This window comes from Bombina bombina, chromosome 5 (assembly GCF_027579735.1).
Source record: "Bombina bombina isolate aBomBom1 chromosome 5, aBomBom1.pri, whole genome shotgun sequence".
NCBI lineage: Eukaryota > Metazoa > Chordata > Amphibia > Anura > Bombinatoridae > Bombina > Bombina bombina.
Window position 1 is genome coordinate 1,093,785,931 of NC_069503.1, and position 26,377 is coordinate 1,093,812,307.

A 26,377-nucleotide genomic window follows, 5' to 3' on the forward strand; every position below is an offset into this window, starting at 1 on the left:
ATGATGCATTTAATGTGCTGTATACAAATTTGAACATTATTACTCTTACTTATGTTATATGATATCTCATTGTTATGGTTATAGGAAAAACTAGTTTTGTCTCTACTATATCAGGTGGTTATATAACCGTCACATTAACCATTGGTTTATTATATATCTTGTGTTGTCAAGAGCTTTAACTAAAAATTAGAGATTCTCATGTTAGCTGCTCCAGTATTATATAGTAGATCTTTACGTTCAAATGTTAAGACAAGCTGATGCGCAGATAAATGTACAGAGTAACAATGTGACATATGATTGTATCTGTTGTATCGCTTATGTATTTATATATATTGTACTGTTCTTTTTTTTTCTCAAGAATCTCAATAAAAGATTTATTTATAAAAAAAAAAAAGTAAAGCAAAGACAACCTCGCCGCCTTTTAACTGCTAAAAGCCACCACTACTCTTACTAAAGAGATTGACATGGACACAGCTAGACCCCAATCCTTGCTTGCAGGAAAAAGTACCCATAAAAGGATTAAATATCTTCAGACACCAACTTCGCACATCCTCCATTGACAGAGGCAAAGAGAATGACTGGGGATTATGGGTAAGGGAAGTTACACTTAACAGCTTTGCTGGGGTGCTCTTTGCCTCCTCCTGCTGGCCAGGAGTTGAATATCCCACTAGTAATTGGAATGACTTTGTGGACTCTCCATGTCATAGGAAAAAAATACAGTTTTGAAATAAATAACCTTTTTTGAAAAATATTTTTTAAAAATGCTTTAGAAATGCCATTTCATATGAATGATTATTTTTTTAAGGGGGCATTGTAGTCGGAAAATTGTATGCTCTAATTTCTTAGGACGTCATTTTTATACTTTTTCTCCTGTAACTCTGTGTTAGACCCCATACAAAGCGGGAAAGCACATAAATAAAGTCCCACTCAAGATCTGCAGAGAATTGCTGGCGAGCCAGTCAGCAGTGGCGTTCACGCAGCCCCTCCAATCACCAGCTTTGTTCAACTTTGGAGCTGAAGTGCTTGGAACTTCAAGCAGGGCTTTAACTTGGTTTCATGGAATGATCACAAGTAGTGCAAAAATGAAATCCTGTAATCAGTTACAGTATGTAATCTGTGCATTGCAGTGCCCCTGAAAAGGGACATGAAACCTAATCTTTTCCTTCATGATTCCGATAGAACATACCATTTTAAACAACTTTCTATTTACTTATATTACCTAATTTGCTTTGCTCTCTTGGTATCCTTTATTGAAGGAGCTGTAATGCATTACTGGGAGCTAGCTGAAAGACAACGGCAAGAGGCATACATGTGCAGCCACCAATCTGCAGCATCTTAACCTACCCAGGTATACTTTTCAATAAAAAGAGAGCATGATGACTAGCAACTGAAGACACAGGCACACATCAATGGATGTAAAACAAGTCTGGAATGAGTGAGTGGATAAACAGGAGCAAAGTAAAAACAGATGGAGCTAACACTGGGTCAACTAATCACTGCGTAACTGGGGTAACATTCTTAAATGGTAGCAGAAACAGAGAAGCAGAGGAGAGCTGGGTACCGAAATACACTTCTCCAGCATACAATCAGACAAACAACAGCAAAGGAAGGAAAATTAAAATGGCTGCACAAACCAAACTGGTAGACTCAGGAACACTGACAGCGCAGGTTTGTGATAAACAATTCATGAATTTTACCACAGATAAACAGAAATTCTAGGTATAACACCTATGAATCCTGTCTTGAGATGATTGTAAAAGTAATTGCATGAATGTCTTCCTTGAAATCATTGATGTAGGTTTTGTGTGGAAATAGTATTTGACACCGAAATTAAATTAATGAAGAGCACATTTCCCACCATGAAGCATACGAAAAGCACCTCTCCACTAACTGCTGCACTGAATTCAACAGTAAGTCAGAAAGTGGTGATGCAAAAAAAAACATGGGGAAATAAAAAAATGAGAATGGAACCAGCATTCACAGGTACACAAGTGAGAAACATCTCTTACGTCAGCAATATGGCCATAGCTGTTAATAGATTAGTGAGTAGCTGATTTCTTGTTATTTATTTCTGCGTTTCATGCTCACCTAATGCAACAGTCTGGGGTTTTTATGCCAGAGATATACTGACACACTGGGCCTGTACTCACCACGTCCTTTACCTGAGAGCTACTGCATAGTTTACCTGCAAACAGACCTGGTAGACTGCCTTTCCTCTTAAAGATACAATAAAAAACTGAAAAACAAAGTTATGATATTCCTGTAACAAATGTGCGAAAGTCAAGTAGGAAATATATCTTATACACATGGAAAATCCTTTCAAAGTAAAATCTACTTAAAAGTCACAGTTGAGTAGAAGGGTGCATGTGCTACTTGTCTCAGCAGTGTTTCCTAGCAACTATAAACTAATGAATGTATCTTACATTGCAGCAGATCCAGAAAAGAAATACAAACATAGTAAACTTGTTCCCTTAGTCATGCCAAAGCTTAATTATGTGTCTTTAGTGACATCACTAGGAGGCACAAGTCATTGTGAGGAACAGCATCTGTACCAGAAACCTAGAGTCATCCTCACCAAAGACTCAATATACATTTTTCTGATGCAAGGATATATTTAAAAACTCAGTGAATATATATATATATATATATATATATATATATATATATATATATATATATATATATATATATATATATATATATACTGATCTGTATTTTTAAGCTAACATATATATTTTAATGAATAAAGAGTCATTAGTTTTTCCAGTCTTTTGCTTTGCCTGATAGTTTGAATTCAGGTCAGCTGAACAAAGGGCGCTATTTTTGTTCCTTTAAACATGACTATAACTGAGTCACCTGGCAGACAAATTTCTTTTGTTATAACAGCATTCTGCTATGTTCACTTTGTCTCTTTTTGGAAAAAATATTATACTTTTTTTTTATCCTTTACTGCAGGGGACCTGAGCCTGACAGACTAATGTCAGACGTCCACAATTGCACAGAACAAAATATAGTTTGAGTGTATCATTTCATATTTTATGCTTTGCAAAATATTGTTTGTTCTTTTATATGTGTATCACACTATTTAAAAAAAAAAAAAATAAAAAAAAATATTTTGACCTATTTACTAAAAAAGCATGAAAAAGTATGGATTGAGTAACATATAAGAAATTGTCCCATATCCTTTAATACTATTGCAGTAATTTGTAACAAATGAAATAAGTACCACAATATATTAAAAAAGCAAAACAATGTGATTAAAAAAGTATAAAAGTTAAAACTACACAAAATGTATAATACAAATTAAACTTCAATTCAATGACATAAAGTCCAATTTCACTTACCTCCACTATGCAGATATGCAAACAATTCAGGGAACCCCAGGGAAGAAAGAAAAAATGTAACACTTTCTTAGCATTAATCCTTAACAGTCTGCAACAGTTTCACACACAAAAAAGACTTGTACTCACATATTACTGAGGTACAATCACCCCAAGGAAATGTACCTTGTATGGATCTACAGAGGCTTGCTAGAACTTTTTCTATAATTCTTAGGTTCCCATGGTTGTTTAGTTTAAATAAGTCCTTGTTTTATTCAATATCCTTAGAATTATTATAAATAAACAAAAAAGGAAAGGTGATAAAAAGCAATATTATTTTCTCCAACATTGGTGTGTCCGGTCCACGGCGTCATCCTTACTTGTGGGATATTCTCTTCCCCAACAGGAAATGGCAGAGAGTCCCAGCAAAGCTGGTCACATGATCCCTCCTAGGCTCCGCCCACCCCAGTCATTCTCACAGGCAACATCTCCACGGAGATGGTTAAGAGTTTTTTGGTGTTTAAATGTAGTTTTATTCTTCTATCAAGTGTTTGTTATTTTAAAATAGTGCTGGTATGTACTATTTACTCTGAAACAGAAAAGGATGAAGATTTCTGTTTGTAAGAGGAAGATGATTTTAGCAGACAGTAACTAAAATCGATTGCTGTTTCCACACAGGACTGTTGAGATGAAGTAACTTCAGTTGGGGGAAACAGTTAGCAGTCTTTTCTGCTTAAGGTATGACTAGCCATATTTCTAACAAGACCATGTAATGCTGGAAGGCTGTCATTTCCCCTCATGGGGACCGGTAAGCCATTTTCTTAGTTAAACATAAAAGAATAAAGGGCTTCAAAAAGGGCTTAAAAACTGGTAGACATTTCTCCAACATAGGTGTGTCCGGTCCACGGCGTCATCCTTACTTGTGGGATATTCTCCTCCCCAACAGGAAATGGCAAAGAGCCCAGCAAAGCTGGTCACATGATCCCTCCTAGGCTCCGCCTACCCCAGTCATTCTCTTTGCCGTTGTACAGGCAACATCTCCACGGAGATGGCTTAGAGTTTTTTAGTGTTTAACTGTAGTTTTTATTATTCAATCAAGAGTTTGTTATTTTGAAATAGTGCTGGTATGTACTATTTACTCAGAAACAGAAAAGAGATGAAGATTTCTGTTTGTATGAGGAAAATGATTTTAGCAACCGTAACTAAAATCCATGGCTGTTCCACACAGGACTGTTGAGAGCAATTAACTTCACTTGGGGGAACAGTGTGCAGTCTCTTGCTGCTTGAGGTATGACACATTCTAACAAGACGATGTAATGCTGGAAGCTGTCATTTTCCCTATGGGATCCGGTAAGCCATGTTTATTACGATCGTAAATAAGGGCTTCACAAGGGCTTATTAAGACTGTAGACTTTTCTGGGCTAAATCGATTCATTATTAACACATATTTAGCCTTGAGGAATCATTTTATCTGGGTTTTTTGATATAATAATATCGGCAGGCACTGTATTAGACACCTTATTTCTTAGGGGCTTTCCCAAAGCATAAGCAGAGCCTCATTTTCGCGCCGGTGTGGCGCACTTGTTTTTGAGAGGCATGGCATGCAGTCGCATGTGAGAGGAGCTCTGATACTTAGAAAAGACTTTCTGAAGGCGTCATTTGGTATCGTATTCCCCTTTGGGTTGGTTGGGTCTCAGCAAAGCAGATACCAGGGACTGTAAAGGGGTTAAAGTTTTAAAACGGCTCCGGTTCCGTTATTTTAAGGGTTAAAGCTTCCAAATTTGGTGTGCAATACTTTTAAGGCTTTAAGACACTGTGGTGAAAATTTGGTGAATTTTGAACAATTCCTTCATGTTTTTTCGCAATTGCAGTAATAAAGTGTGTTCAGTTTAAAATTTAAAGTGACAGTAACGGTTTTATTTTAAAACGTTTTTTGTACTTTCTTATCAAGTTTATGCCTGTTTAACATGTCTGAACTACCAGATAGACTGTGTTCTGAATGTGGGGAAGCCAGAATTCCTATTCATTTAAATAAATGTGATTTATGTGATAATGACAATGATGCCCAAGATGATTCCTCAAGTGAGGGGAGTAAGCATGGTACTGCATCATTCCCTCCTTCGTCTACACGAGTCTTGCCCACTCAGGAGGCCCCTAGTACATCTAGCGCGCCAATACTCCTTACTATGCAACAATTAACGGCTGTAATGGATAATTCTGTCAAAAACATTTTAGCCAAAATGAACCCTTGTCAGCGTAAGCGTGGCTGCTCTGTTTTAGTTACTGAAGAGCATGACGACGCTGATATTAATATCTCTGAAGGGCCCCTAACCCAATCTGAGGGGGCCAGGGAGGTTTTGTCTGAGGGAGAAATTACTGATTCAGGGAACATTTCTCAACAGGCTGAACCTGATGTGATTGCATTTAAATTTAAGTTGGAACATCTCCGCATTTTGCTTAAGGAGGTATTATCCACTCTGGATGATTGTGAAAAGTTGGTCATCCCAGAGAAACTATGTAAAATGGACAAGTTCCTAGAGGTGCCGGGGCTCCCAGAAGCTTTTCCTATACCCAAGCGGGTGGCGGACATTGTTAATAAAGAATGGGAAAGGCCCGGTATTCCTTTCGTCCCTCCCCCCATATTTAAAAGATTGTTTCCTATGGTCGACCCCAGAAAGGACTTATGGCAGACAGTCCCCAAGGTCGAGGGAGCGGTTTCTACTTTAAACAAACGCACCACTATACCCATAGAGGATAGTTGTGCTTTCAAAGATCCTATGGATAAAAAATTAGAAGGTTTGCTTAAAAAGATGTTTGCTCAGCAGGGTTACCTTCTACAACCAATTTCATGCATTGTCCCTGTCACTACAGCCGCATGTTTCTGGTTTGATGAACTGATAAAGGCGCTCGATAGTGATTCTCCTCCTTATGAGGAGATTATGGACAGAATCAATGCTCTCAAATTGGCTAATTCTTTCACCCTAGACGCCACTTTGCAATTGGCTAGGTTAGCGGCTAAGAATTCTGGGTTTGCTATTGTGGCGCGCAGAGCGCTTTGGTTGAAATCTTGGTCGGCTGATGCGTCTTCCAAGAACAAGCTACTAAACATTCCTTTCAAGGGGAAAACGCTGTTTGGCCCTGACTTGAAAGAGATTATCTCTGATATCACTGGGGGTAAGGGCCACGCCCTTCCTCAGGATCGGCCTTTCAAGGCAAAAAATAGACCTAATTTTCGTCCCTTTCGTAAAAACGGACCAGCCCAAAGTGCTACGTCCTCTAAGCAAGAGGGTAATACTTCTCAAGCCAAGCCAGCTTGGAGACCAATGCAAGGCTGGAACAAGGGAAAGCAGGCCAAGAAACCTGCCACTGCTACCAAGACAGCATGAAATATTGGCCCCCGATCCGGGACCGGATCGGGTGGGGGGCAGACTCTCTCTCTTCGCTCAGGCTTGGGCAAGAGATGTTCTGGATCCTTGGGCGCTAGAAATAGTCTCCCAGGGTTATCTTCTGGAATTCAAGGGACTTCCCCCAAGGGGGAGGTTCCACAGGTCTCAGTTGTCTTCAGACCACATAAAAAGACAGGCGTTCTTACATTGTGTAGAAGACCTGTTAAAAATGGGAGTGATTCATCCTGTTCCATTAAGAGAACAAGGGATGGGGTTCTACTCCAATCTGTTCATAGTTCCCAAAAAAGAGGGAACGTTCAGACCAATCTTAGATCTCAAGATCTTAAACAAGTTTCTCAAGGTTCCATCGTTCAAGATGGAAACCATTCGAACTATTCTTCCTTCCATCCAGGAAGGTCAATTCATGACCACGGTGGATTTAAAGGATGCGTATCTACATATTCCTATCCACAAGGAACATCATCGGTTCCTAAGGTTTGCATTCCTGGACAAACATTACCAGTTCGTGGCGCTTCCTTTCGGATTAGCCACTGCTCCAAGGATTTTCACAAAGGTACTAGGGTCCCTTCTAGCGGTGCTAAGACCAAGGGGCATTGCAGTAGTACCTTACCTGGACGACATTCTGATTCAAGCGTCGTCCCTTCCTCAAGCAAAGGCTCACACGGACATCGTCCTGGCCTTTCTCAGATCTCACGGCTGGAAAGTGAACGTGGAAAAGAGTTCTCTATCCCCGTCAACAAGGGTTCCCTTCTTGGGAACAATTATAGACTCCTTAGAAATGAGGATTTTTCTAACAGAGGCCAGAAAAACAAAACTTCTAGACTCTTGTCGGATACTTCATTCCGTTCCTCTTCCTTCCATAGCTCAGTGCATGGAAGTGATCGGGTTGATGGTAGCGGCAATGGACATAGTTCCTTTTGCGCGCATTCATCTAAGACCATTACAACTGTGCATGCTCAGTCAGTGGAATGGGGACTATACAGACTTGTCTCCAAAGATACAAGTAAATCAGAGGACCAGAGACTCACTCCGTTGGTGGCTGTCCCTGGACAACCTGTCACAAGGGATGACATTCCGCAGACCAGAGTGGGTCATTGTCACGACCGACGCCAGTCTGATGGGCTGGGGCGCGGTCTGGGGATCCCTGAAAGCTCAGGGTCTTTGGTCTCGGGAAGAATCTCTTCTACCGATAAATATTCTGGAACTGAGAGCGATATTCAATGCTCTCAAGGCTTGGCCTCAGCTAGCGAGGACCAAGTTCATACGGTTTCAATCAGACAACATGACGACTGTTGCGTACATCAACCATCAGGGGGGAACAAGGAGTTCCCTAGCGATGGAAGAAGTGACCAAAATCATTCTATGGGCGGAGTCTCACTCCTGCCACCTGTCTGCTATCCACATCCCAGGAGTGGAAAATTGGGAAGCGGATTTTCTGAGTCGTCAGACATTGCATCCGGGGGAGTGGGAACTCCATCCGGAAATCTTTGCCCAAGTCACTCAGCTGTGGGGCATTCCAGACATGGATCTAATGGCCTCTCGTCAGAACTTCAAAGTTCCTTGCTACGGGTCCAGATCCAGGGATCCCAAGGCGGCTCTAGTGGATGCACTAGTAGCACCTTGGACCTTCAAACTAGCTTATGTGTTCCCGCCGTTTCCTCTCATCCCCAGGCTGGTAGCCAGGATCAATCAGGAGAGGGCGTCGGTGATCTTGATAGCTCCTGCGTGGCCACGCAGGACTTGGTATGCAGATCTGGTGAATATGTCATCGGCTCCACCTTGGAAGCTACCTTTGAGACGAGACCTTCTTGTTCAGGGTCCGTTCGAACATCCGAATCTGGTTTCACTCCAGCTGACTGCTTGGAGATTGAACGCTTGATTTTATCGAAGCGAGGATTCTCAGATTCTGTTATCGATACTCTTGTTCAGGCCAGAAAGCCTGTAACTCGAAAGATTTACCACAAGATTTGGGAAAAAATATATCTGTTGGTGTGAATCTAAAGGATTCCCTTGGGACAAGGTTAAGATTCCTAGGATTCTATCCTTCCTTCAAGAAGGATTGGAAAAAGGATTATCTGCAAGTTCCCTGAAGGGACAGATTTCCGCCTTGTCGGTGTTACTTCACAAAAAGCTGGCAGCTGTGCCAGATGTTCAAGCCTTTGTTCAGGCTCTGGTTAGAATCAAGCCTGTTTACAAACCTTTGACTCCTCCTTGGAGTCTCAATTTAGTTCTTTCAGTTCTTCAGGGGGTTCCGTTTGAACCCTTGCATTCCGTTGATATTAAATTATTATCTTGGAAAGTTTTGTTTTTGGTTGCAATTTCTTCTGCTAGAAGAGTTTCAGAATTATCTGCTCTGCAGTGTTCTCCTCCTTATCTGGTGTTCCATGCAGATAAGGTGGTTTTGCGTACTAAACCTGGTTTTCTTCCGAAAGTTGTTTCTAACAAAAACATTAACCAGGAGATTATCGTACCTTCTCTGTGTCCGAAACCAGTTTCAAAGAAGGAACGTTTGTTGCACAATTTGGATGTTGTTCACGCTCTAAAATTCTATTTAGATGCTACAAAGGATTTTAGACAAACATCTTCCTTGTTTGTTGTTTATTCCGGTAAAAGGAGAGGTCAAAAAGCAACTTCTACCTCTCTCTCTTTTTGGATTAAAAGCATCATCAGATTGGCTTACGAGACTGCCGGACGGCAGCCTCCCGAAAGAATCACAGCTCATTCCACTAGGGCTGTGGCTTCCACATGGGCCTTCAAGAACGAGGCTTCTGTTGATCAGATATGTAGGGCAGCGACTTGGTCTTCACTGCACACTTTTACCAAATTTTACAAGTTTGATACTTTTGCTTCTTCTGAGGCTATTTTTGGGAGAAAGGTTTTGCAAGCCGTGGTGCCTTCCATTTAGGTGACCTGATTTGCTCCCTCCCTTCATCCGTGTCCTAAAGCTTTGGTATTGGTTCCCACAAGTAAGGATGACGCCGTGGACCGGACACACCTATGTTGGAGAAAACAGAATTTATGTTTACCTGATAAATTACTTTCTCCAACGGTGTGTCCGGTCCACGGCCCGCCCTGGTTTTTTTAATCAGGTCTGATATTTTATTTTCTTTAACTACAGTCACCACGGTACCATATGGTTTCTCCTATGCAAATATTCCTCCTTAACGTCGGTCGAATGACTGGGGTAGGCGGAGCCTAGGAGGGATCATGTGACCAGCTTTGCTGGGCTCTTTGCCATTTCCTGTTGGGGAGGAGAATATCCCACAAGTAAGGATGACGCCGTGGACCGGACACACCGTTGGAGAAAGTAATTTATCAGGTAAACATAAATTCTGTTTTTTCTGGGCTAAAACAATTGCTTTACTAGGCATAGTATGCAGATTCTAACTAATTATTGGTATTCTAATCTTGGGGAACGTTTAGAAAAACGGCAGGCACTGTGTTGGACACCTTTTTCAGATGGGGGCCTTTCTAGTTATAGACAGAGCCTCATTCTGGGACTGTATAGGGGTTAAATGTAAAAACGGCTCCGGTTCCGTTAATTTAAGGGTTAAAGCTCTGAAATTTGGTGTGCAATAATGCTTTAAGACACTGTGGTGAAATTTTGGTGAATTTTGAACAATTCCTTCATACTTTTTCACATATTCAGTAATAAAGTGATTTCAGTTTGAAATTTAAAGTGACAGTAACGGTTTTATTTTAAAACGTTTTTTGTGCTTTGTTGACAAGTTTAAGCCTGTTTAACATGTCTGTACCATCAGATAAGCTATGTTCTATATGTATGAAAGCCAATGTGTCTCCCCATTTAAATTTATGTGATAATTGTGCCATAGTGTCCAAACAAAGTAAGGACAGTAATGCAACAGATAATGATATTGCCCAAGATGATTCCTCAAATGAGGGGAGTAAACATGATACTACATCATCCCCTACTGTGTCTACACCAGTTATGCCCACACAGGAGGCCCCTAGTACATCTAGTGCGCCAATACTTATTACCATGCAACAATTAACGGCTGTAATGGATAACTCCATAGAAAATCTTTTATCCAAAATGCCTACTTATCAGAGAAAGCGCGATTGCTCTGTTTTAAACACTGAAGAGCAAGAGGACGCTGATGATAACTGTTCTGACATACCCTCACACCAATCTCAAGGGGCCATGAGGGAGGTTTTGTCAGATGGAGAAATTTCAGATTCAGGAAAAATTTCTCATCAAGCTGAACCTGATGTTGTGACATTTAAATTTAAATTAGAACATCTCCGCGCACTGCTTAAGGAGGTGTTATCTACTCTGGATGATTGTGACAATTTGGTCATTCCAGAGAAATTATGTAAGATGGACAAGTTCCTAGAGGTTCCGGTGCCCCCCGACGCTTTTCCTATACCCAAGCGGGTGGCGGACATAGTAAATAAAGAGTGGGAAAGGCCCGGTATACCTTTTGTTCCCCCCCTATATTTAAGAAATTATTTCCTATAGTCGACCCCAGAAAGGACTTATGGCAGACAGTCCCCAAGGTCGAGGGGGCGGTTTCTACTCTAAACAAACGCACTACTATTCCTATCGAAGATAGTTGTGCTTTCAAAGATCCTATGGATAAGAAATTAGAGGGTTTGCTTAAAAAGATTTTTGTACAGCAAGGTTACCTTCTACAACCAATTTCATGCATTGTTCCTGTCACTACGGCAGTGTGTTTCTGGTTCGAGGAACTAGAAAAATCGCTCAGTAAAGAATCTTCGTATGAGGAGGTTATGGACAGAGTTCAAGCACTTAAATTGGCTAACTCTTTTGTTTTAGATGCCGCTTTGCAATTAGCTAGATTAGCGGCGAAAAATTCAGGGTTTGCTGTCGTGGCGCACAGAGTGCTTTGGCTAAAGTCTTGGTCAGCGGATGTGTCTTCCAAGACAAAATTGCTTAACATTCCTTTCAAAGGTAAAACATTATTTGGACCTGATTTGAAAGAGATTATTTCAGACATCACTGGGGGAAAGGGCCACGCCCTCCCACAGGATAGGTCTTTTAAGGCTAATAATAAGCCTAATTTTCGTCCCTTTCGCAGAAACGGACCAGTCTCTAATTCTGTATCCTCTAAGCAAGAGGGTAATACTTCACAACCCAAACCAGCCTGGAAACCAATGCAAGGCTGGAACAAGGGTAAGCAGGCCAAGAAGCCTACCACTGCTACCAAAACAGCATGAAGGGATAGCCCCCGATCCGGGACCGGATCTAGTGGGGGGCAGACTTTCTCTCTTTGCTCAGGCTTGGGCAAGAGATGTTCAGGATCCTTGGGCGCTAGAAATAGTTTCTCAAGGTTATCTCCTGGAATTCAAGGAACTACCCCCAAGGGGAAGGTTCCACAGGTCTCAATTATCTTCAAACCAAATAAAGAGACAGGCATTCTTACATTGTGTAGAAGACCTGTTAAAGATGGGAGTGATACATCCAGTTCCAATAAGAGAACAAGGAATGGGATTTTATTCCAATCTGTTCATAGTTCCCAAAAAAGAGGGAACATTCAGACCAATTTTGGATCTAAAGATCCTAAACAAATTTCTCAGGGTACCATCGTTCAAAATGGAAACTATTCGAACGATCCTACCTACTATCCAGGAAAATCAATTTATGACTACCGTGGATTTAAAGGATGCGTACCTACATATTCCTATCCACAAGGAACATCATCAGTTCCTAAGGTTCGCTTTTCTGGACAAGCATTACCAGTTTGTGGCACTTCCATTTGGATTAGCCACTGCTCCAAGGATTTTCACAAAGGTACTAGGGTCCCTTCTAGCGGTTCTAAGACCAAGGGGCATTGCAGTAGTACCTTACTTGGACAACATCCTGATTCAAGCGTCGTCCCTGTCAAAAGCAAAGGCTCATACGGACATCGTCCTAGCCTTTCTCAGATCTCACGGATGGAAGGTTAACAAAGAAAAAAGTTCTCTGTCCCCGTCAACAAGAGTTCCCTTCTTGGGAACAATAATAGATTCCTTAGAAATGAGGATTTTTCTGACAGAGGTCAGAAAATCAAAACTTCTAAGCTCTTGTCAAGTACTTCATTCTGTTCCTCGTCCTTCCATAGCGCAGTGCATGGAAGTAATAGGATTGATGGTTGCAACAATGGACATAGTTCCTTTTGCACGAATTCATCTAAGACCATTACAACTGTGCATGCTCAGACAGTGGAATGGGGATTATACAGACTTGTCTCCGACGATTCAAGTAGATCAAAAGACCAGAGATTCACTCCGTTGGTGGCTGACCCTGGACAATCTGTCACAGGGAATGAGCTTCCGCAGACCAGAGTGGGTCATTGTCACGACCGACGCCAGCCTAGTGGGCTGGGGCGCGGTCTGGGAATCCCTGAAAGCTCAGGGTCTATGGTCTTGGGAAGAGTCTCTTCTCCCGATAAACATTCTGGAACTGAGAGCGATATTCAATGCTCTCAGAGCTTGGCCTCAACTAGCAAAGGCCAAATTCATAAGGTTTCAGTCAGAAAACATGACGACCGTTGCATATATCAATCATCAGGGGGGAACAAGGACTTCCCTGGCGATGAAAGAAGTGACCAAGATAATTCAATGGGCGGAGGATCACTCCTGCCACTTGTCTGCGATCCACATCCCAGGAGTGGAAAATTGGGAAGCGGATTTTCTGAGTCGTCAGACATTCCATCCGGGGGAGTGGGAACTCCATCCGGAAATCTTTGCCCAAATAACTCAATTATGGGGCATTCCAGACATGGATCTGATGGCGTCTCGTCAGAACTTCAAGGTTCCTTGCTACGGGTCCAGATCCAGGGATCCCAAGGTGACCCTAGTAGATGCACTAGTAGCACCTTGGACCTTCAACCTAGCTTATGTATTCCCACCGTTTCCTCTCATCCCCAGGCTGGTAGCCAGGATCAATCAGGAGAGGGCCTCGGTGATCTTGATAGCTCCTGCGTGGCCACGCAGGACTTGGTATGCAGACCTGGTGAATATGTCATCGGCTCCACCATGGAAGCTACCTTTGAGACAGGACCTTCTTGTTCAGGGTCCATTCGAACATCCGAATCTTGTTTCCCTCCAACTGACGGCTTGGAGATTGAACGCTTGATTTTATCAAAGCGTGGGTTTTCAGATTCTGTAATAGATACTCTGATTCAGGCTAGAAAGCCTGTAACTAGAAAAATTTACCATAAAATATGGAAAACATATATCTGTTGGTGTGAATCTAAAGGATTCCCATGGAACAAGATAAAAATTCCTAAGATTCTATCCTTTCTACAAGAAGGTTTGGAGAAAGGATTATCTGCAAGTTCTCTGAAGGGACAGATCTCTGCTTTATCTGTTTTACTTCACAAAAGACTGGCAGCTGTGCCAGATGTTCAAGCATTTGTTCAGGCTCTGGTTAGGATCAAGCCTGTTTACAGACCTTTGACTCCTCCCTGGAGTCTAAATCTAGTTCTTTCAGTTCTTCAAGGGGTTCCGTTTGAACCCTTACATTCCGTAGATATTAAGTTATTATCTTGGAAAGTTTTGTTTTTGGTTGCAATTTCTTCTGCTAGAAGAGTTTCAGAGTTATCTGCTCTGCATTGTTCTCCGCCCTATCTGGTGTTCCATGCAGATAAGGTGGTTTTGCGTACTAAGCCTGGTTTTCTTCCGAAAGTTGTTTCCAACAAAAATATTAACCAGGAGATAGTTGTACCTTCTTTGTGTCCGAATCCAGTTTCAAAGAAGGAACGTTTGTTACACAATTTGGACGTAGTCCATGCTCTAAAATTCTATTTAGAGGCTACTAAAGATTTCAGACAAACATCTTCCTTGTTTGTTGTTTATTCTGGTAAAAGGAGAGGTCAAAAAGCGACTTCTACCTCTCTTTCCTTTTGGCTTAAAAGCATTATCCGATTGGCTTATGAGACTGCCGGACGGCAGCCTCCTGAAAGAATCACAGCTCACTCCACTAGGGCTGTGGCTTCCACATGGGCCTTCAAGAACGAGGCTTCTATTGACCAGATAGGTAAGACAGCGACTTGGTCTTCACTGCACACTTTTGCCAAATTTTACAAATTTGATACTTTTGCTTCTTCGGAGGCTATTTTTGGGAGAAAGGTTTTGCAAGCCGTGGTGCCTTCCATTTAGGTGACCTGATTTGCTCCCTCCCTTCATCCGTGTCCTAAAGCTTTGGTATTGGTTCCCACAAGTAAGGATGACGCCGTGGACCGGACACACCAATGTTGGAGAAAACAGAATTTATGCTTACCTGATAAATTACTTTCTCCAACGGTGTGTCCGGTCCACGGCCCGCCCTGGTTTTTTAATCAGGTCTGATGAATTATTTTCTCTAACTACAGTCACCACGGTATCATATGGTTTCTCCTATATATATTTCCTCCTGTCCGTCGGTCGAATGACTGGGGTGGGCGGAGCCTAGGAGGGATCATGTGACCAGCTTTGCTGGGACTCTTTGCCATTTCCTGTTGGGGAAGAGAATATCCCACAAGTAAGGATGACGCCGTGGACCGGACACACCGTTGGAGAAAGTAATTTATCAGGTAAGCATAAATTCTGTTTTTTTCATCCCTCCATCTCATAAACATTACAAATATCATCTGGTAAGTCTGTTTATTTAACATTTACATAATTAAGAATTACAAATTACAAATCTATTTTCGAACCCAGGTCATCTGAACCCTAACCAGACTCCTAACCCACTGTTATATATAGAAATGGTGAATTTACTGCAACAGTTTACTAATTAGTCCTACTTAGTTGAGGTATTTTGGCGAATATTTCAATTCTTAATATATTGTATTACATCATTTAAAATGATAAATGCAATTTAAATGTAATAGAAATGTTTATGTTTACAATTATTTTTATTTTTTTTATATTCCTAAAAGTTAAGATAAATTTGAATCATATTTGAAAATTATCCTTAAATGTTATGTCTCTGTATTTTTTTAACGCCAGTTCTAAAAGGGACTTTAAACACTAAATAGATGCTATATAAAATGATGCATCGAAAACAATAGTCAGAATAACATGTAGATGTATTTTTTAAAGTTTCATTCGCTGTTAGGTTACCTTCTCTGCTGTGGCCAATAAGGGACAGTTATAAATAGGTCACTAGAGTGTACAGCCAATGGCTGTTTGGAATATAACAGTGTTCTACACTTCCATTTCTAACAGAGACTGAAAAGCTCACAATTTCAAAATGGAATTACTGGAAAAGTGACAAAATAAATAATGAAAGCATATTACCGAGTTTTTATTATATATATGATTTAGCATTTTATATTACTATCTCAAAGTGTCCCTTTAAGTCTTTGAGCTATTTTATAAACACATTTATTTATTTATTCAGTATACATCAATCTTAAAGATGTATTAAGATCAAGATATATAATTAAAATCAAAATTGTATATTTAAACTTATTGTTTCTATATTAAAATTTTTAATTAAAGTTTTGTTTTCCTTGAGAGAAAATTAATTTAAGGGTTATTTTTTTAATTTATTTTTAACTACATATGAAGAAAATGATGTAGCTGTAAATGTTTACTAAGGCCCCCAGGGAATAAAGTTTTTAAAAGCTAAATCCATTTAATTCCTTCTTTTCCTAAATGTTTATGTAACCTCCTCTCTAGTATCGTCCTACTTTTCTGACAATCATAAATGTATAAAAATGTTTAAAGTCATAATTGTATACTCCTTTAAAGTGCCTAGACACTTAGGGGCCAATTTACTAAAGTGCGGACAGACATGATACGATGTAGCGTATCATGTCCGCCGCACATCAATAAATGCCGACAGCATACACTGTTGGCATTTATCATTGCACAAGCAGTTCGCCAGAACTGCTTGTGCAATGCCGCCCCCTGCAGATTTGCGGTCAATCGGCCACTAGCAGGGGGTGTCACTAAGCCTGATCATATAGGATTGGGCGGATTGAAGACCGCAGCCTCAGAGATTGAAGAGTGCTGCTTCATATCTACTGTTTCCGGCGAGCCTGAAGGTTCGTGCGGAAACAGGGGCATCAAGCTGGATAATTTGGCCCCTTAATGTTTCATATTTCCTCTTTTAATATTTTACACATATTCCCTAAATCTTTTTTGCAGGGTTCTAGTCGTGTTCCCAACATATTGTAACTTACATGAACATTCGTAACTGTTAAACTACATTGCAAGTCAAGAGCTGTTTAATATCAATATTTTCTTAATCTATACAGGAAGAACACCTTTTGAAAATGTTCTTCCTTTCTAAAAGGTTGCACCCTATAAAATATCTACATTTGTAAAATGTCTTTAAATTCTTTTTTAGCCAAGTTTTATGCTTTTTATTTTCTTTAAGTAACTTTTATTTGGGGATTTTAGTCTTATCTTGAAGCACAATAGTCAAATTCTTTACCTTGAGAATAGTAGTCCAATATAATTGGACTTACTTTTCCATCATTTCCATACTCTTTCTTCTTCATATTCTCTATTTTTATATACCAAGAAATACCACTCCTATCTCTTTTATTTATTCAATAGCTTTTTTCAAACGCACAGCCTTATACAATTTTCCTACAAACTATTATTTTAATGATCTATAAAATACCTTTTCATCTGTGCCATATCTTTTTATTCTTTAAAATGGTCCTTTACAAAAAACATCAGCTGTTCAACTGTAATCATCTATGTACCTTTGATAGACAGCCTGGTTCTTACGCTAGCTATGAGCATTAAAAACATGGTTCTTCCCACTGTGACATATATACATTTGCATAGCAGAGTGAGAACTGGTTTCCCATTGTCATACTACTTATACCAGAAGAAAATTGTATTCTAGATTTATTTGAATACCTTCTAATATTAATTCATTTATTTACTCTTGAATGGATATTAAAGTCAAAATTAAATCTTATTTGTATTGTTTAGATTTGATGCTGGAGGCCCCATTTCTGGTTAGATAAACACCCCCTGTTTTACTGAGGGGTCTCATGCCCCTAATGATTAGGTAATTGTAATTTAGTGTATTCACTTTATTAGGGAATAAAGGGCATAACGCAGTTGCTACCTTTTAACAATGGGGCTTCTCATGGCCCTGTAAGTGATGCAGGGGTTAATTTAATGACTCCCTAATAGTTTCTGTCCCACATATAGAGAGAAATAGAGAAGTGACTCTGGCTTTGGGAACTTTTACATTGCATATGATGTTTTCACACACATCTACTAACAACCTCCAAGGCAACAAGCTATAGAAGCAGAACAGATGATGACACAATTCTATTCTCTGCAAGGGAATATATCCAAATGATCTGTAAACACCTTATAGGCTACAACAGGGCTTGATGAACCCAGGCACCAGGGAGCTACTGGCACCTTAAAATTAGGCCCTTGTGCCCAGGTTTAGAGTCCCCAAGACACCCATGAGTGAACCCCCCCCCCCACTTCCCTCTGCTGGCTTTCACCAGCTCCACTTAAAATGTATCTAAGAGATAAAACTGCTTCCTTCAAACCCATTCATTTGCAAAACTTTTAAGCTTTGAGCTGTAAAATAAACATTCCTTTAAAAGAAGGAAGCATTCTTCAAACAGATATCCATTAATACACAAATCAGGGTTCAAGTAACTAAGCCCTAGTGTCCAATGCATAATCATTTATTAGCAGATGAACCACTACACTTATCTAGGAATTCAGAACGATCTTGAGCCATTGTAATTGTTTTCAGAAAATAATTACCATTTTAAATATGCAGAAAAGAGAAATACTGGTTATGTTAAAAAGGGACACAAAACCCCAAATATGCTTTCATAATTAGATAGAGAATGTGAGTTTAAACAACTTATTTATTGGCTTCTGTTATCAAATTTGCTTCATACTCTTGGTATCCCATGCTGAAGGAGCAGCAATGCACTACTTGGAGCTAGCTGAACACTTTGGGTGAGCCAATGACAAGAGACATATATGCAGCCACCAAAGCAGCAGCTTTACCCTAGTTATTTTTTAAAAAATAAGGTAGTGATGCCATTTAATAAATAAGTAGTAGTTGTTGACTTTCAATCTCTGAAACTTGAAGGGACATTACACACTGTGAACTAACAAGATTTTTCTGCAGTCTTGCAGTGAATTAACTTGCTATGCATGGTAAATATTTTAAATGCATTAAAGGGACACAGTACTCATATGCTAAATCACCTGAAAGTGATGCAGCATAACTGTAAAAATCTGACAGGAAAATATCACCTGAGAATCTCTTTGTAAAAAGGAAAGCTATTTTTCAACCCAACTTCCTCATCTCACCCGAGTAAGTGCTGTGTAAAAAGTTATCTTTAAGTTACTGCCCAGCTGCAGATTAAAAAAAAAGAAGAAATGAACAGCAGCCAATCAGCATCAGCGGTGCTGAGGTCATGCACTATTTTATAACTCTTTTACTGTGATCTCATGAGATTTCACTTAACTCTCATGAGTGTGCATGAGGCACGCTCCCTTGCAAGTGCCGAGACAGGCATACTGATTTGCTGCTTAAAGTCTCTTTACAGTGGGGTGTGAATACTTAGGACATTTTGAGATAAAATATCTTCCTTTTTTACATAGAGATGTTCAGGTGATATTCTCAAGTCAGCCTTTTACAGCTATGCTGCATCATTTTCATGTGTTTCAACATTTGGGTATTATGGCCCTTTAACACCGTATTTTCTGCAGTTGTTTTTTCTCTATACACAGTTTGCCTTATTTAGAGTAGCCAATTATTGTTATTTTGTTAGGAAAGGCTCCATTTATTGACGTTCCTTATCTGATTATCTGCTGAAGCCAATTAGAAACAATATATACTCACAAGTCTCAGAATTGGTAAGACCTCAAATCCTATGTTTTACCCCGAACCTACTAAGGTGAAAAAGCATCTTTTAAAAAGAGAAAAGGTCACCTTCTACAAACATCTCCGTTTGTATTTATTGAGTAAAAACAATAGACAGAGGTGCAGTTTTAAAAAGTGACATGAGTAATGATAGACAGATAGATAGATAGACAGACAGATAGAACATTGTGCTTAACCCCTGCTCAACTGTTGAGCCAACGACAAGAGAAATGTGTAGCCACCCATCACCAGCTAGCAGTAGTGCATTGCTGCTACAGAGCCTATCTAGGTCTTCTTTTTAACAAAGCACACCAAAAAAAAAAAACTGAATTTGATAATAAAAAGTAGATTGAAAGATTTTGTATGAATAGTATGAGCTTTAATAACAGGGTTACTTATACCTTTGCCATACACTTGTGGCTTGCTCATGCTTGTTTTTCATTGCTAGTATGTGTAGTAACACAAGTATTTCCGTTTCAGAAATGACTTTTCGAAAGAAAGAGTTCTCTTTACAGATTCAGCCTCAACAAAATATGTGAAATTTCCCATGAGGATGGCTGACTGTTATATTAACTTGTATTACACCAATGAGATTTCTATTACATTTTCCATTAGCACAGTAGTAATAATCCTAGGGAAGTTATACTACTCATCACTTAAAAGCTTGCAGTTCACTGATGCAGGAATCATTTCCATTTCATTCTAAAAGCAAAAAGCACCATCTTCCTAAAGTATTTGGAGTGTTCTGTTTAGATTCTGAATTCTTTTTTTTTTTTTTTTATTTAAATTGCAATTTGTTCTTCAGCTTTGAAGAATGTTTTTACAGTAACTGAATGTCAGAATAAGCAGTGCTTTGATTGGCCTTCTGGACACATCATAGTATACACCATATAAAATAATATCAAATAAATTTGTCTTTATAGCAGGTTTAAAAAGGGACATTAAACACTATGAGAATATATCATAAAATGTTAAATTTGTTTGCATTAATATATTCTTCCATTATTTATGTGACAGACTATTAAAGGGACAGTCTAGTTAAAATTCATATTTTATGAATCAGATTGGGCATGCAATAATAAACAACTTTCCAATTCACTTTTTTATCAGATTTGCTTTATTGTCTTGGTATTCTTAGTTGAAAGCTAAGCCTAGGTAGGCTCATATTCTAATTTCTAAGTCCTTTAAGGCCTCCACTTATTTTAATGCATTTGACAGTTTTCACAGCTAGATGGTGTTAGTTCATGTGTGCCATAAAGATAACATGCTCACGCCCATGGAGTTACTTATAAGAGGGCACTGATTGGCTAAAACACATGTATGTCAAAAGAACTGAAATAAGGGGGCAGTCTGCAGAGGCTTAGATACAAGTTAATCACAGAGGTATAAAGTATATTAATATAACCATGTTAATTATGCAAAACTGGTAATAAAGGGATTATCTATCTTTTTAAACAATAACAATTCTAGAGTAGACTGTCCCTTTTAATTTTGTAAAAATGAAAAAAAGTCTGAATATCAAAAGGGTAGTAGACTATTTTTTTCTGACTAATTTCAAAGTTAGTTCAAATTTCCTTTCCCTTAATTCATGTGACAGTCATCAGCCAATCACAAAATGCATATACGTTTATACTGTGACCTCTTGCACATGCTCAGTAGGAAATTAATTCAACAAAGGATATCTAAAGAATAAAGCATATTAGATAATAGAAGTAAATTGGAATGTAGTTTTAAATTTTATTCTCTATCTGAATCATGAAAGAAAAATTGTTGTGTTTCATGTCCCTTTAAGAGACTTTCCATTTTACTTCTATTATAAAAGTTTGCTCTTACTAAGCATGTGCAAGACATCACAGTGTGTACGTATATGAGTCTGTGATTGGCTAATGGCTGTCACATGATAGAACAGGCAGGCAAATGGAAAGAACTTTTTGAATTTAAAAAAGAAAAGAAAATCTACTGCTTATTTAAAATTCAGAGAAAGGGCTGTTGCGTTGTCTTTTTATTATGCACTGCTACTGTATTAAATGATCCTTTAAAGCTGTTCTATTCCACACAGTGAATGGTTGCACACTTTTGTCACTCATTCATACCTGTCCCTAATTGGCCTCTTCAGGAAAGAAAACCGAAAACTTGAAACTTATTTTTTCAATATTTAAACTACTAATATATTTTTTTAAGAAAATAAAGGTGCATATTATTCTTAGGCTTAAATTTGCTTTGAATACATCATTCTGTCTAGCATTTATTTAGTGTTTAATATCCCTTTAAAGGAACATGAAACCCCAAACATTTTCTTTCATGATTCTGATAGACTATTGTTTCCCAGCAGCGGCCCTCCAGTACCCCCAACAGGCCAGGTTTTCATTATAGCTGAACCAGTGCATAGGTGAACTAATCAGCTGATGGATGTGAGCAGGTTAGTAACCATGGTTACTGATCAGCTGATTACTTCACCGGTGCACTGTTTCAGCTTTACTAAAAACCTGACCCAGGAGGGTACTTAAGGACCGCGTTTGAGAAACACTGTGATAGACCATGCAATTTTAAACAACTTTCCAATTTGCTTCTATTATCTAATTTGCTTATTTCTCTTTGTATCTTTTGTTGAAAATCATACCTAGGTAGGCTTAGGAGCAGCAATGCACTAGTGGAAGCTAGCTGCTGATTGGCGGCTGCACAGATATACCTCTTGTCATTGGTTCACCCAATGTGTTCAGCTAAATTCCTGTGGTGCGATGCTGCTCTTTCAACAAAGAATATCAAAAGAATAAAGCAAATTTGATAATAGAAGAACATTTTTTAAAATGACATAGTTTATCTGAAACATGAAAGAACAATGTTGGGTTTCATATCCCTTTAACATTTTAATTAATATGTTTGCTTCATCCTTACCATTTTATATAACAAGTGGTTATGCCCAAAGTAAAATCATCATACACCCTTATAACCTTAAAAAGGAAGCTTTACTTTTGTCATGTATGAATGGATTAAATTGTTTGTTTATTTATTTTCATTTTTGCTATTTCATATGAACCTGCTGCCCTGGTGTCTGTATACTTTGGCTTTGTTATGCAATTAATTCTATAATTTATTATCTTGGGACAGTTGCCTTAGGATTTGTTAAAGGTTATTCAGTATTTGCTGATACTTAAAAATGGAAAACTATGTGTTTGCACTTTTTTTATATACAACAGACATATTGTTTCTCCTGTATTTAAAATGATTTTACTTTTTTAATTCTGCATGTTTTGTTCTCATGGGACTGAATTTCCCTTTAATTGCATGCAAAGTTGCACACTGTCGCATTTCGTTGACAGAGAAGGCTCTGGTGCCCTTTAAAAATTGCAGAAGGTTCCTGTTTTCTAAATAACTGCAACAGCCACATTACTTTATAATTACCCTTAAACATTTATAGAGAAATCAGCTTTATGGACATATACTTATCCATAATTTGTTAGGATCTATGGTAAGGATAAAAGTTATGTTCAATTACATTTGCTAATAATAAAAATGATAAAATACTGTGACTGAGGCCACCACTGATCTTTTTGCCGCACAGCTAGATACATCACCTATGCCCAGAAGATCCCTTTATGGGAGATTTAGACCTTTGGAACAATATTTATAACCTTTTTTTGCCAGATTTTATTTTTTGTTTGTTTTTTATACCAAAGAAACCTTGAACAAAGATTCGGCTTTTGCTCTAGTGCCAATAAGTAAAGATTTTGTGCGCATGGGTTAGTGCTCGTATTACAAGTTAAAGGTTTAAAGTTCTACGCGCAAGCGAAACCCGACTTCAGCTAACCAGACACCATATTAAACCCACAGCGCTATACCCGACAGGAGTTATTAATATTTCACATTCTAATGTTCTTTACATACAGGAACATTTTATTTTTATTTTAAACAGATATGTGAAATAAGCATAACTTGCTTTAGATTTCTTGCTGTAGGTCTTAAGAGGTGTTGGGTTAGCGCACGTTAATCCGACAGGAGTACACTAATTATATATATAGAAATATATATAAAAATATCTTCTTAAAAATACAAACAACAGTTTCCTGTATGTGAAGATCATTGAAATGTGAAATATATAGTTAAAACACATTATGAAATATAATAGATGTTTGAAAATGCTTTTTGCAGTTTTAATGTTCTTGAGTGGAAAGGATTCCAAAGTGTGTGTGTATATATATATATATATATATATATATATATAAACATATATATGTGCATTCATATATGAATACATTAATATATGTAATGCACATACATATTCTCACACACACATAATTATATATATATATACAGGGAGTGCAGAATTATTAGGCAAATGAGTATTTTGACCACATCATCCTCTTTATGCATGTTGTCTTACTCCAAGCTGTATAGGCTCGAAAGCCTACTAACAATTAAGCATATTAGGTGATGTGCATCTCTGTAATGAGAAGGGGTGTGGTCTAATGACATCAACACCCTATATCAGGTGTGCATAATTATTAGGCAACTTCCTTTCCTTTGGCAAAATGGGTCAAAAGAAGGACTTGACAGGCTCAGAAAAGTCAAAAATAGTGAGATATCTTGCAGAGGGATGCAGCACTCTTAAAATTGCAAAGCTTCTGAAGCGTGATCATCGAACAATCAAACGTTTCATTCAAAATAGTCAACAGGGTCGCAAGAAGCGTGTGGAAAAACCAAGGCGCAAAATAACTGCCCATGAACTGAGAAAAGTCAAGCGTGCAGCTGCCAAGATGCCACTTGCCACCAGTTTGGCCATATTTCAGAGGTGCAACATCACTGGAGTGCCCAAAAGCACAAGGTGTGCAATACTCAGAGACATGGCCAAGGTAAGAAAGGCTGAAAGACGACTACCACTGAACAAGACACACAAGCTGAAACGTCAAGACTGGGCCAAGAAATATCTCAAGACTGATTTTTCTAAGGTTTTATGGACTGATGAAATGAGAGTGAGTCTTGATGGGCCAGATGGATGGGCCCGTGGCTGGATTGGTAAAGGGCAGAGAGCTCCAGTCCGACTCAGACGCCAGCAAGGTGGAGGTGGAGTACTGGTTTGGGCTGGTATCATCAAAGATGAGCTTGTGGGGCCTTTTCGGGTTGAGGATGGAGTCAAGCTCAACTCTCAGTCCTACTGCCAGTTTCTGGAAGACACCTTCTTCAAGCAGTGGTACAGGAAGAAGTCTGCATCCTTCAAGAAAAACATGATTTTCATGCAGGACAATGCTCCATCACACGCGTCCAAGTACTCCACAGCGTGGCTGGCAAGAAAGGGTATAAAAGAAGAAAATCTAATGACATGGCCTCCTTGTTCACCTGATCTGAACCCCATTGAGAACCTGTGGTCCATCATCAAATGTGAGATTTACAAGGAGGGAAAACAGTACACCTCTCTGAACAGTGTCTGGGAGGCTGTGGTTGCTGCTGCACGCAATGTTGATGGTGAACAGATCAAAACACTGACAGAATCCATGGATGGCAGGCTTTTGAGTGTCCTTGCAAAGAAAGGTGGCTATATTGGTCACTGATTTGTTTTTGTTTTGTTTTTGAATGTCAGAAATGTATATTTGTGAATGTTGAGATGTTATATTGGTTTCACTGGTAAAAATAAATAATTGAAATGGGTATATATTTGTTTTTTTTTAAGTTGCCTAATAATTATGCACAGTAATAGTCACCTGCACACATAGATATCCCCCTAAAATAGCTATAACTAAAAACAAACTAAAAACTACTTCCAAAACTATTCAGCTTTGATATTAATGAGTTTTTTGGGTTCATTGAGAACATGGTTGTTGTTCAATAATAAAATTAATCCTCAAAAATACAACTTGCCTAATAATTCTCCACTCCCTGTATATATACATTTAAGGTCTTTCCATTCAAACACCCTGTGATATACCATTTACCTTTGAACCCTTATAAAACATTTTTATTAATATTTATATGACTAAATTTTATCAGATAGTTTGTATATATAAGTGTAATAGTTTATTTAAATGTATTTATTTTTTGTTTGGTGCAGGTTTATTTTTAGCTCTTACTCTTTAAGTTAGGCTGCACACTCGCAATCTCAAGTTAGAGGTCACGATATTGCTATATCTAGCCCATTAGCGTTGATTTCCTTTTTCCTATTTTTGTGATAAGATATAAATAGCTATATAGTTTCAAATATCAAGCTGAATTATCCTGAGTAAAATTATATATCTTACCTTCTGATGCTCCACATTTATATCCCAGTCTATGGGGTAGATTTATTAACTGTCGGGCGGACATGATCCGCTATAGCGGAAAACTTATGCCCGACATCACCTTAGAGGTGGTGGACAAGTTAAGGAGCACAGGTCTTAAGACCTCTGCTTCTTAACTTACATTTCGGGCGAGCCAGAAGGCTCGCACAGAATAAGCAGCATCCGCTGCTGCATAAATATACCGCTATATCTGTTGTTTGAGTTGGTGTATTCTCCTGGGGATTCACCTCCCAACCCTTATCCTTGGGACACCTCACACTGCATTGGTGATGCAGTCTCCTTCCCCATTATAATTTGAGGTTGGGATAATGATGTAACCATGTGTTCGAATGATGACATCACAGGGAACAAGGAAATCACAAGGATCTCCTTATTAGTGATGCTGAGGTGGGCTTTGAAAGACCACATCTCAGTTCCTAGACCATGTATAGAGGCAAGATATGCTTAGTTTAAAATTGTAGAATGTTCTTAATAATTTGTCCCGTTAAACACCTGTGCAGGATAATATGAGGGGGAGAGGGCACTTTTAGAGGTGTCATACCCCTGTTATAAGCAGGT